Raw genomic sequence first — 10,607 nt, forward strand, 5'->3', positions numbered from 1 at the left:
TTGGACTTTTTATGCAATTTTCCACTGACTGGGATTTTCAATAGCACTATATATATACATTTTAAAACATGTAGCACATGAAGATGAAGTCAAATTATTATTGCTCCGGCCTAGGAGCCTTAAATTCTCTCTCGTCCGACGACGACGGTCAAGACATTTTTTTTTGTTTATCTAATCCGATGATCTATTCCGATTCCGATTTAATAAAAACGGAATATCTGGATTTCGATAATATTGCGAAAGTATTTAGAAAAAGCGAAAAAGATGGCTGCCGAAAGTGGGCTTAGCTGCAAATCTCAGTGAAAGATAGTGATCATTTTCATCATTATTCATGATGTTTTGGACATGATTTATGAGAAGTTTGATGCATACTGGTCTAACAATGTGGAAAGACTTTGGAGAAATTTTGGCCATGAATCGTCAGCTGCTCGATTGCTTAAATCATGCATATGGCTAACTTCTCTAGTTTTATGGACGCACAAAAAAAACCATAAAACTCTGTAACTTGACAATGGAATGAAACTTTCAAACACACATCCATTGGAATTCGAAAGAGAATACTAAAATTACAACATCACAGTGCAAATTTGAAAACGATCTGAGCAGTTTTTGTGGTGTTATGTTGTATGTGTATGGCTGGCTGAAAATGATCCTGACTGGGCGACCGTTCCTTTTGATTTTTCAAACCCGACACAGATTTTTTACAAACATATCACTATGACAATTCAGTAAAGGATACTAAAACACAATTCCTGTGTAAATTTGAACAAGATTGGAGAAATTTTCACAGTATTATGGCTTAAAATGATCGTTTTTAGACTTTGTCGTAATTTCATCATGGCTGGCGACCGTTCCTTTTGATTTTTCAAACCCGACACAGATTTTTTACAAACATATCACTATGAGAATTCAGTAAAGGATACACAAAAACAATTCGTGTGTAAATTTGAACAAGATTGGAGGAATTTTCACAGTGTTATGGCTGAAAATGATCGTTTTTGGACTTTGTCGTCGTAATTTCATCGCGGCTGGAGACCGTTCCTTTGATATTTCAAACCCGACACAGATTTTTTACAAACATATCACTATGAGAATTCAGTAAAGGATACTAAAACACAATTCCTGTGTAAATTTGAATAAGATTGGAGAAATTTTCACAGTATTATGGCTTAAAATGATCGTTTTTGGACTTTGTCGTAATTTAATCATGGCTGGCGACCGTTCCTTTTGATTTTTCAAACCCGACACAGATTTTTTACAAACATATCACTATGAGAATTCAGTAAAGGATACACAAAAACAATTCCTGTGTAAATTTGAACAAGATTGGAGGAATTTTCACAGTGTTATGGCTGAAAATGATCGTTTTTGGACTTTGTCGTCGTAATTTCATCGCGGCTGGAGACCGTTCCTTTGATTTTTCAAACCCGACACAGATTTTTTACAAACATATCACTATGAGAATTCAGTAAAGGATACTAAAACACAATTCTGTGTAAATTTGAACAAGATCGGAGAAATTTTCACAGTGTTACAACTGAAAATGATATTTTTTGGACTTCGTCGTAATTTCATTGGCTGGGGCGACCGTTCCTTTTGAAGATTTTTCAAATCCGAAACAGGTTTTTTCCAAATATACCACTATTTATTACATACACACTATTGTACCATTTTATTTGGTTTATCCTACTCTCCCTCAAGTATTATCCCAACAGAAAAAATAATGCTTAAGCTAAAAGCCCGTGACCTCTAATTTAGGCTATTTTTCTCCCCGAAATTTTATCTGGACAATCAAATCAAGAACTTGGAGATATTGACTTCTAAATGTTTATCTCTTTTAGCTCCAATTTTGAACTTTTTAGTCGAGGATGAGTGGGTGGGGGTGGGGTTGGTTCTTTAGGCAAGAAAGTGAATGTGTAATCACTTAGAAGAGCTAAACTTCCAGCTGGTTTTTTTATTCGTTAAGATTATTTCTCATACTCGCTCTGCAATAGAATTATTACTGGGCTTTCTGATCTGTTCTGATTAGCAGTTTGTGGGCAACGTTCTAACACAACTAACTCAACAAGCTCATCTTTCACATCTTTTAATTTCTTAAGCCGGAGCTTCCAGCGCAGCTGGTTTATTAACAATAAATTCAGCTGATAAGCTTTGGGATATTGCTTAAGACATCGATACGACGAGTATCACAAGAATGGCAATCAAGGGGGTCGATCACGCATTTAAAAAAGGTATTGCTGACAGTCAGCACGAATAAAACTCTACTATTTGATTTCACAGGTTGCATTTCAAATAAAGCCCAAACTTACTGAATCAAAATTCAACCTGCAATCTACACGCTTTTTATTTCATAAGAATACACTTTATAAGAATTTCCATGATGGAAATGGCTAAAAAATTAAAAGTAAGAATAAGAATATCACCATCATGGAATTTTGCTACTCAAGCTAAGAATGCCATTTTTTGAGCATTTTCAATTATAAATTGTCAATTACACCCAAGTAAGGCTCCCTCTTTCACAAAATGTCATTTTATGCTTGAGACGTATGTACTAAATGTTAAATCTACTCTGATTAGGATCCTAACCCAAGAATACTGTAAGAATATTTTAGGATGATTTTCCACAAAAAGTTAAGAATATCCATGATGAAATGGATTTACACCATTCTTATAAAAAAAGCGTGTAGTTAGTGAAAAGCACAATAAACAATCTCGTCTCAAGAAAAGATATAGCATGTTCGACAATTAAAACGGATAAAATTTCCCATGAGAGAAATGTATGAATAAGAGCATTAGAAAAAGCAAAATCGAAAGCAATATCGCAAATAACTTTCTTGGACAATTCTTTTAAAAGAATGAAATAAATAATATAAGAGTGTAGTGAACAGACGTTATCAACCGCATGGATACAACTAGTTTTGGCTTGAATGTTTTCAACACAAAATGGTATTCTAACTTGTTTCATTGGGCAGAGAATACATAGTGTCATTGAAGTTGTTGCCTTGGTAACAAACTAAGCAGCGAGGGAAAATAAGTTATATATACAGTCATTATTTTGTTCTATTCATTAAAAATTGATCAAGTGATATATCAAAAAAAGAAGAAATAGAAAAAGAAGAATAGTGAATAATTATTTTTTTTGAAGTGAAGAAAAGTTAACTGTCGTCAAATATTAATGAGCGACCCCGACAAACAGGGAACACGAAAAAAAATATCCCTTGGTAATCTATGTTATATTTGTGATGAATAATATATAACAATAACTTATGTAGTGTACAACATTCAAGACAGGGAATAATGTTTTACTTCAACATTATCATGATAAAATAGTCTAAGGTAATATTTATTATTGTTAACCGGTTACTTTTTCGAAGCGGGCTACTAGTTTCATCTTATTGGAAGTAAAAAAAAAGAAGTGGATATTTTGGGAAATTTTGTCTGTTTGAGGGAATAATTACTTTGCTTTTTATTGTTGGAAGGAGATGAAAAATTATAAAATTCAAGGAGTTATCTGATTACTTTAATCATTTTTACATATCGATGTTATTAAAAAAATTCTTCCTTGGTTTTTGAGTTTTTGAGGGACTGTATAATAGATAATATGTTCAAGGAGAAAGATTTGTTAAGAAACAGATGAAAATAAGAACGAAGAGTTTGATTTGATCAAAAGAGAATAAAATATGTTGGAGCATATATATTTTCATATATAATTTTCTCCTCGTCAAAAAGTCGAGGTGCTCTACAACGCTCTATGAGGTTTGAAGGACTTGTATTTGGTTAATCTTTCTTAGGGAGTGGTCAGAAAGTATCTAATAGGGTGGGGTGGAGGATATTTCCAAGAATTCTAACCAAAATTTGCACCCTCTTAATATCCTCAGAAAATATATCCCCCTAACCAGTCAAGATATTTTCGGCACCCTCTCTGAGTATAGAGCCCCCCGGGGGGGTACTTAGGCAAATGGAGGGTACGGCATGTGCCGCCCTTAACCCTATTCGTACTAGGGGGGGGCTCTTTCTGTTCGGAGGTCAAACTATTGCTAATAGCTCCTGAAATAATAGAGCTTTTGCCGTGAAAATTTCTGTAAATTCCTAACTTTTATTTAGCTTCAAAATTAAAAAAAAATTGACACCTAAATATTTTCACACCTTGAGCATGATGACATTTCTGACAGTAAGGTGTCACAAAAATTGACACTTTTCCAATACAAATTTATTTTCATTGTCAAATATATCGTTTAAACCGTAATTTATTGAATATTTAGGATAAAATAAGCATTTTAAACTCAGGCAACTTTTTTCTAAAGCCTTTGTTGGAATACAATAGCTATTTATAAGAACAAAGGAAATTTTCGGTTTTTGCTCACTTTGGGCATGATGAGTGACGTCATCAAAAAAATTTTTTCTCAAAAGTTACCTTACGTCACAAGGATCTTGTGTGCCAAATTTCATCCAAAAAGACCCACTAGATCAAAAGTTAAGGGGTGGTACAGGAAAAGCCCCCCCCCCCCTAGTTCTGAACCGCCCCTAAAAGCCTAGTATGAATAGGGTTAAGGGTACCTTTTTTGGACTTCCAAAGTCCCGTTAAGGGTCGGAAAAATCAGAAAATCTAATTTCAGTCCCACTAAGGGTCAGAAAAATAGGAAAATTTCCACTTTTTACCCCCTAAAAGGTCAAAATTTGGTCAAAATTGGTCAAATTTGTCCCGCTAAGGGTCGTAAAATTCCCAAAATTTTCCTTTGTTTTCTCCTTTTTAGTCCCGGTAAGGGTCCAAAGTTCGAAAGTTGGGCGGCACCGTCCCGTCAGCTCGCAACCCTAGTACCCCCCCGGATAGAACCCCCCCTAAAGACATTAATATTTTTGAGACCCCCCTATAAGGGGTGGAAAAAGATGTTGACACCCCCTGTAGAATCCTAACTCCCCCTAGTACATACTTTCTGACCACTCCCTTATAGTGATACACTACTTCTTTTATTCAAAAATTTTTATCAGAACAATCTAGTTCAAAAAGGTCGAAAAATAAGAATAACTTAAGAACAAATCTTAGCCAGGAACGACTGAATATTATAAGCAATTTAAAGGGTAAATTAGTACATTTTTACTCTAAAAATAAAACAGGATAAAAGAAAATCTGAGGCTAATTGTGGCAAAAAAAATAAGAAAAGCTGAGTCTCAAAAAGAATTTACTGGTTCTTATAAAAAAAATTCAAAGATGAAAGGATAGAGCACCAAAAATAGTACCTACCTTAAGGGAATTAATTTCGCGGCAACTAATTTTCGCGAGACAGCTTCCCTCGGGAAATAATTTAATTTTCGAAAAAGACAATGACTGCAAAGCAACTGAAACAGATTGTATTATTGAATTCGACCAAAAAATCTAAGGTTGAACTACCACTGGTGTGAAAATGAACGTTGTATCATAAGTAGAAAAAAAGCTTAATTTTTGCAATCGCAAATTTAACCGCTAAGAATCATGAAATTTTCACCCAAAAATACATTCAAATATAGCGCTTTTGATTCTCTAAAACAAGCAAAAAAATTTTGCAATTATATTTGACTATCAAAAGTTACAGGAATTCTTGTTTCCACTGCCAATTATATCTGGATAGACTTTAATCATATCATTAATTATGCAAAGAATATGATCATTAGGAAAAATGACATCCTGAACCTAGGAATACCAATTTTAGATTATTTTTAACCGTAAATTATCGCAAATTATCAGTACACGCTTTTTCTTTATTAGAATATTTATGATGAAATTGGCCGAAAAATTAGGAATATGTTAAGAATATCACCATCATGGAAATTCGGCAACTGAAGCTAAGAATGCTATTTTCAGAGCCTTTCACCTGTCAAACGGTCAATTGTTACCCAGCAATGCTAAGAAGTTTCACAAAAATGCCAAATTCTTGCTTGAGGTATGTATTACATGCTGGATTTAGGGGGGGGATTTAGGCTGGGTTTGGATCCTATTCTTAGAATACCACAGGAATATTTCAGGAATTTTGAAAAGCTGAGACTATCCATGTTGAAATGAACAATTACCATTCTTATAAAAAAACGTGTAAAACTTTCCAAAAATACCATTTTATATGCTTCAGTTATGTATTGGAAGTTTATCGTGGCTTGGATCACGAGATTTACGTTTGGCTACGTTTCGAGAGATTCTTCTCCCATCATCGGGCAATGTGGAGGATGTTTTCAAATAGCTTCTTTCCTACTTTCTTTTTAACCTTCAATATTGTTCTTTTATCGTGATCATTTTTCATCAATACATTGACAATTCGCTCATTTTCATCTATAAGATCTTTCTCGTCACTCACTATATCTTTTGCTCTTCGGAATAGAGATGATATAACCGCATCTTTAGTTTGAGAGGGATGATTTGAATTGTAATTCAAGTATTGATCTGTATGTGTGGGTTTTCTGTACACTTTGACAGATATCGAACCATCTTCGTTTCTTTTCAACAGAGTGTCTAGAAATGGAAGTTGACAATCTTGTTCCTCTTCTATTGTAAACTTAATCTTGGTTTCTAACGAGTTGATATGATCATGACATTTCTGTATATCTGCTCGTTTTATGATACAGAAAGTATCGTCTACAAAACGTTCATATACTTTGGGAGGTGACAGGAAGGTACTTATAGAGCTCTTTTTTCGTGACTTTGCATGAATATTTCTGCGACAACTGAGCTTGCTGGTCCTTCCATTGCAACTCCGTCATTTTGTTTGTAGAACTTTCCGTTATACATGAACCAAGTTTTTGTCAGAAGGAAATTTACTATGTTCGAGAAATCATCTATTTTCTCTACAAAATAGAGAAAATCCTGCAGAAGAAAACGAGCTGAATAGATTCAAGTTACCTTATATTGCAGGAATAAGTGAAATGATCAAAAGAACACTTGCACTTCATAACATACAGAGTGTACTTTCTATTCCAATGATACATTGAGAAGACAATTATCGAAACCCAAAGACACAGTTCCTATGGACAAAAGGAACAATGTCGTATACAAAATCCCTTGTAAAGACTGTAATGCTACATATATCGATGAGTCTAAGAGATCTTTCGGTGTCAGATACAAAGAACATAATAGAGCTGTCCGAAATCGGGTGATATACAGATAAAAACGAAATAGCTGATCATTGCTGGGAGAATGACCATGAAATGAATCGGGACGAAAGGAAAGTGATAGATACTGAGGCTTATATCAAGGACAGGAAAATAAAAGAGACGATTCATTCCTTAAAGGATAAGAATCACATTAACAGCATTTCATACATTCTATCCAATATTTGGGTGCCTAACATCCAGACAGAGAGGCGAAATGGAAATCAAAGTAATGAGTAATCTCGTAAATTCAAGAGATCATTTACCTTACACCTATGGTAACACGAGGATTCACACCTTGTAAGGAAATTACACTTGATAATTATGGATAATCAGAAGGTCTATTAGTACAAATAGTGGGGAAAACATCCTCCACACTGCCCGATGATAGGAGAAAAATCTCTCGAAACGTAGCCAAACGTAAATCTCGTGATCCAAGCCACGATAAACTTCCAATATGAATATCACTGGGTCGATAAACGCAAACTTATTTAGATTATTCAGGTATGTATTACAATATCGTAAAATATTTTAGGATATTTTTTACCCAAAAGTTAAGAATTTCCATGATGAAATGAATAACACTTTTCTTATAAAAAAGTGTGCATCTACAATAATTTGGATTGCCTTTTCACCACCACCTGCCCACTAAGGCTTTCTAAAATATGACTCGTACAGTACATCCGTTTAATTTCAAAACACCTTTCTTCAATCGAACGTTTTCCTTTTTCTAATTACTTAAGTTGAGGAAGTAAAAACCTTGGTTTATATTTTCAAATATTTGTTCCTCCTTTTTGGTCATAGAAACAAGAGAATTCTACACTTTTGTTAACGATGAAAAAAAAATTTAACGTTTTGTTTTGGTTTGTACGTTTGTACTTGTAGTAGATTGTGATGTTGTGTTTGTCTTCATTTCACTTGTAAGAATATCTGTTGGAATTTGACTTATAAGCATATACTGACATGTACTTTGGAACTAGGTCTCTTTCCTGGTTATTAAAGGAAAGTTTATTCAGTTAACTGTTGACTAGTTGAGAATTCATATTTTTTTTAATCACAAAATTGTAGTTAGGTCTTTCTTTAACAATCTTTGATCCGCATTACTCTTATAAAGGCATGTAAAAAGGAGATATTATGATTATGTAGCCCATTGAAGTGAATTCCTTGATATGGCATACATACTATAGAGAAATTATTTTGTTAAGACCGTTATCACTTCAAAAAAATCGATCTTGTTATCTTTAATCAAATGCAAACGAAGTTTTTTTCAAACAAGATGGGTATTTATGCAAAGGGAAGCTGGAGTAATAATGATGGATGGTTGTTAGGAGTTAAAGATGAAGGTTATAACTGGATAGAACGATACAGTAGAACACTAATTTAGCCAGCTTTATTAGCTTGCTTAGACAGGAGCAGATTAAAGCATTAGCAACATGCATAGGTTTTTGTAAGTTTGAGATGATGTATTGTTAGTTGAAAAGTCAAGATTTGCAAAATAAGTTTATTATGATCTTGATACTATAGTTTAATGGTGATTGATGTTATTGATTGATCGATACGAGGGTTTCAGCTCACATTTTAGAAAACTTGCTTGTGTTATACTCTTCTAAACTATCCTTGCTTTTCTGTTTCGAGTTTCCGTTAGGTCGTTGAAGTGAAGAATTTAAGACTGGATGTTACAGGGAAGAGTTGCGAATTCTTTTTTGAAATTCCACGAACAAACAAACAATGGGATAGCATTTTCTTATCTTGGAGATTTTTAAGCTCGTCTTTTCAATAAGGGGAGTTCCACTTGGTCTTTTTTGACATTTTTTCCTCTTATCTGGACTCTAAAGAGGTCCATGTTACACTGTATACATTAGTGTGTACTGCACAATAACAAAGAGGATGTATTTTTAAAGTTTGGCGCAGTTCATTTCATTAAATGACTAATTAACGTCAAGATTACACAATTACTTGAAAAGTGATCGCCAATTTTTCATTAGAACGGATCATTAAATTATGATGAATTGCGATTCATTTCCTTCTCCTTTTCGAATTATGCAGATCTGACACTCAATCACGTCCACAGGATTTTGCCTTTTTAAGCGAATTTTTTGATTTTGTGCAAATTGTAGGTCGTTAAATTTAAATGAATCCGAGCATCGAAAGCATAATTCAATTTTCAAATTTACCTCGACAGTTAAATTTGAATTGTATGACATGTTTTAATTTAAAGATTTTTCTTTACTCTAAGTCATCTATCTCTTCATCAAAATTTGGTAAGTGACACTGTAAAATATGTACATTTATAAGAAGTTAGAGAAAATAGCAAGGTACGGAAGTGTATGTCGAACCAATTATCAAAAAGGAGCTTGTAAACCACATCAGAGGTGTATTATGAAATCGATCAAAGTATATAGTTTGACAGGAAAATCAAATTCTTTAAGCGGTTTTGGTCTTAAGTTTCCGCGTGAAAGCGACTGCTTTGTATTTAGTCTCGCTTGGAGCATTATGACATTTGGATTTGAGCATTCTTTAGGGTTTTTATTTTCCTTTCCTGCGAAATTGAGATTGGTTTTAATAGGCTCAAATAAGACCAGCAAGTTCTTACTAATAACATGCCCTTGAACCGGCCAGACCTGTGAATGGAAAACGAGGCAGAAGACGTTTAAGATATTTTTTTGTTTTGATGTTTTACCGGACCAAAATCGAAATCATGCTTGCTTTTTTCACTTTGTACTGAATCAGCTAAGTTCCCTTGTGGTTTAAAACAAATTAACATGCAAACGAGGAGTGTATTTAGGGGAGTAGCTTTGTCAACCAGTGTTTAACCACACAATACCCCCAAAGTACTTTGAAAGTTTTGAAATATTTGATTGATTTTTTTTTTGGGTTATTGTAATATTGTAACGTTGTTTAGCAGATCATAGCTCGTCAATGCAGTTGTCTTGGGGTCAGTTGAATTAATGAATCAGAAATCCTTAACATCAATCCTTCATTGACCTCAATCATTGACCAAAAATACTAATTTTAGGAGTTTCATTGATTTATCAACCAAAGGATAATACAGAAAAATAAATTTGCATATTGAGTATACTTGTATGACGAAAAAATGATGTTATTATCGTGGCGGAATCGTCACACTATTATATTATTGGTGGATGTTGATGTTTCTCTACCTGCATCAAATTCTTTGACCAAACTTAACGTTCGACATTAGCGATGAGAACTGAGGATTACAGTTTATTTTTGAAATACAATTGGTCCAAAGCTTTTCAGTTTTGATTTCAAAAGTCCTTATAAGTTTTTTTCGTCTTGGCTTTTGATTTTTGGATTCAGGAATAATTGCCTCAACAGAATATGTATATGACATGTCATAGTTTTGTTGGCTACTTTGAGCAGAAATTTTTACTTTGTACATGTCAAATATGAAAAATTCACTCGAATTCACTATAGTCAGAGCCCTTAACCAAAAACTTAAATTTCTCATTTCTAGGCTATTGCATGTACTG

This window comes from Clytia hemisphaerica, unplaced genomic scaffold, assembly GCF_902728285.1.
Source record: "Clytia hemisphaerica strain Z4C2 unplaced genomic scaffold, Clytia hemisphaerica genome assembly, whole genome shotgun sequence".
Lineage (NCBI taxonomy): Eukaryota > Metazoa > Cnidaria > Hydrozoa > Leptothecata > Clytiidae > Clytia > Clytia hemisphaerica.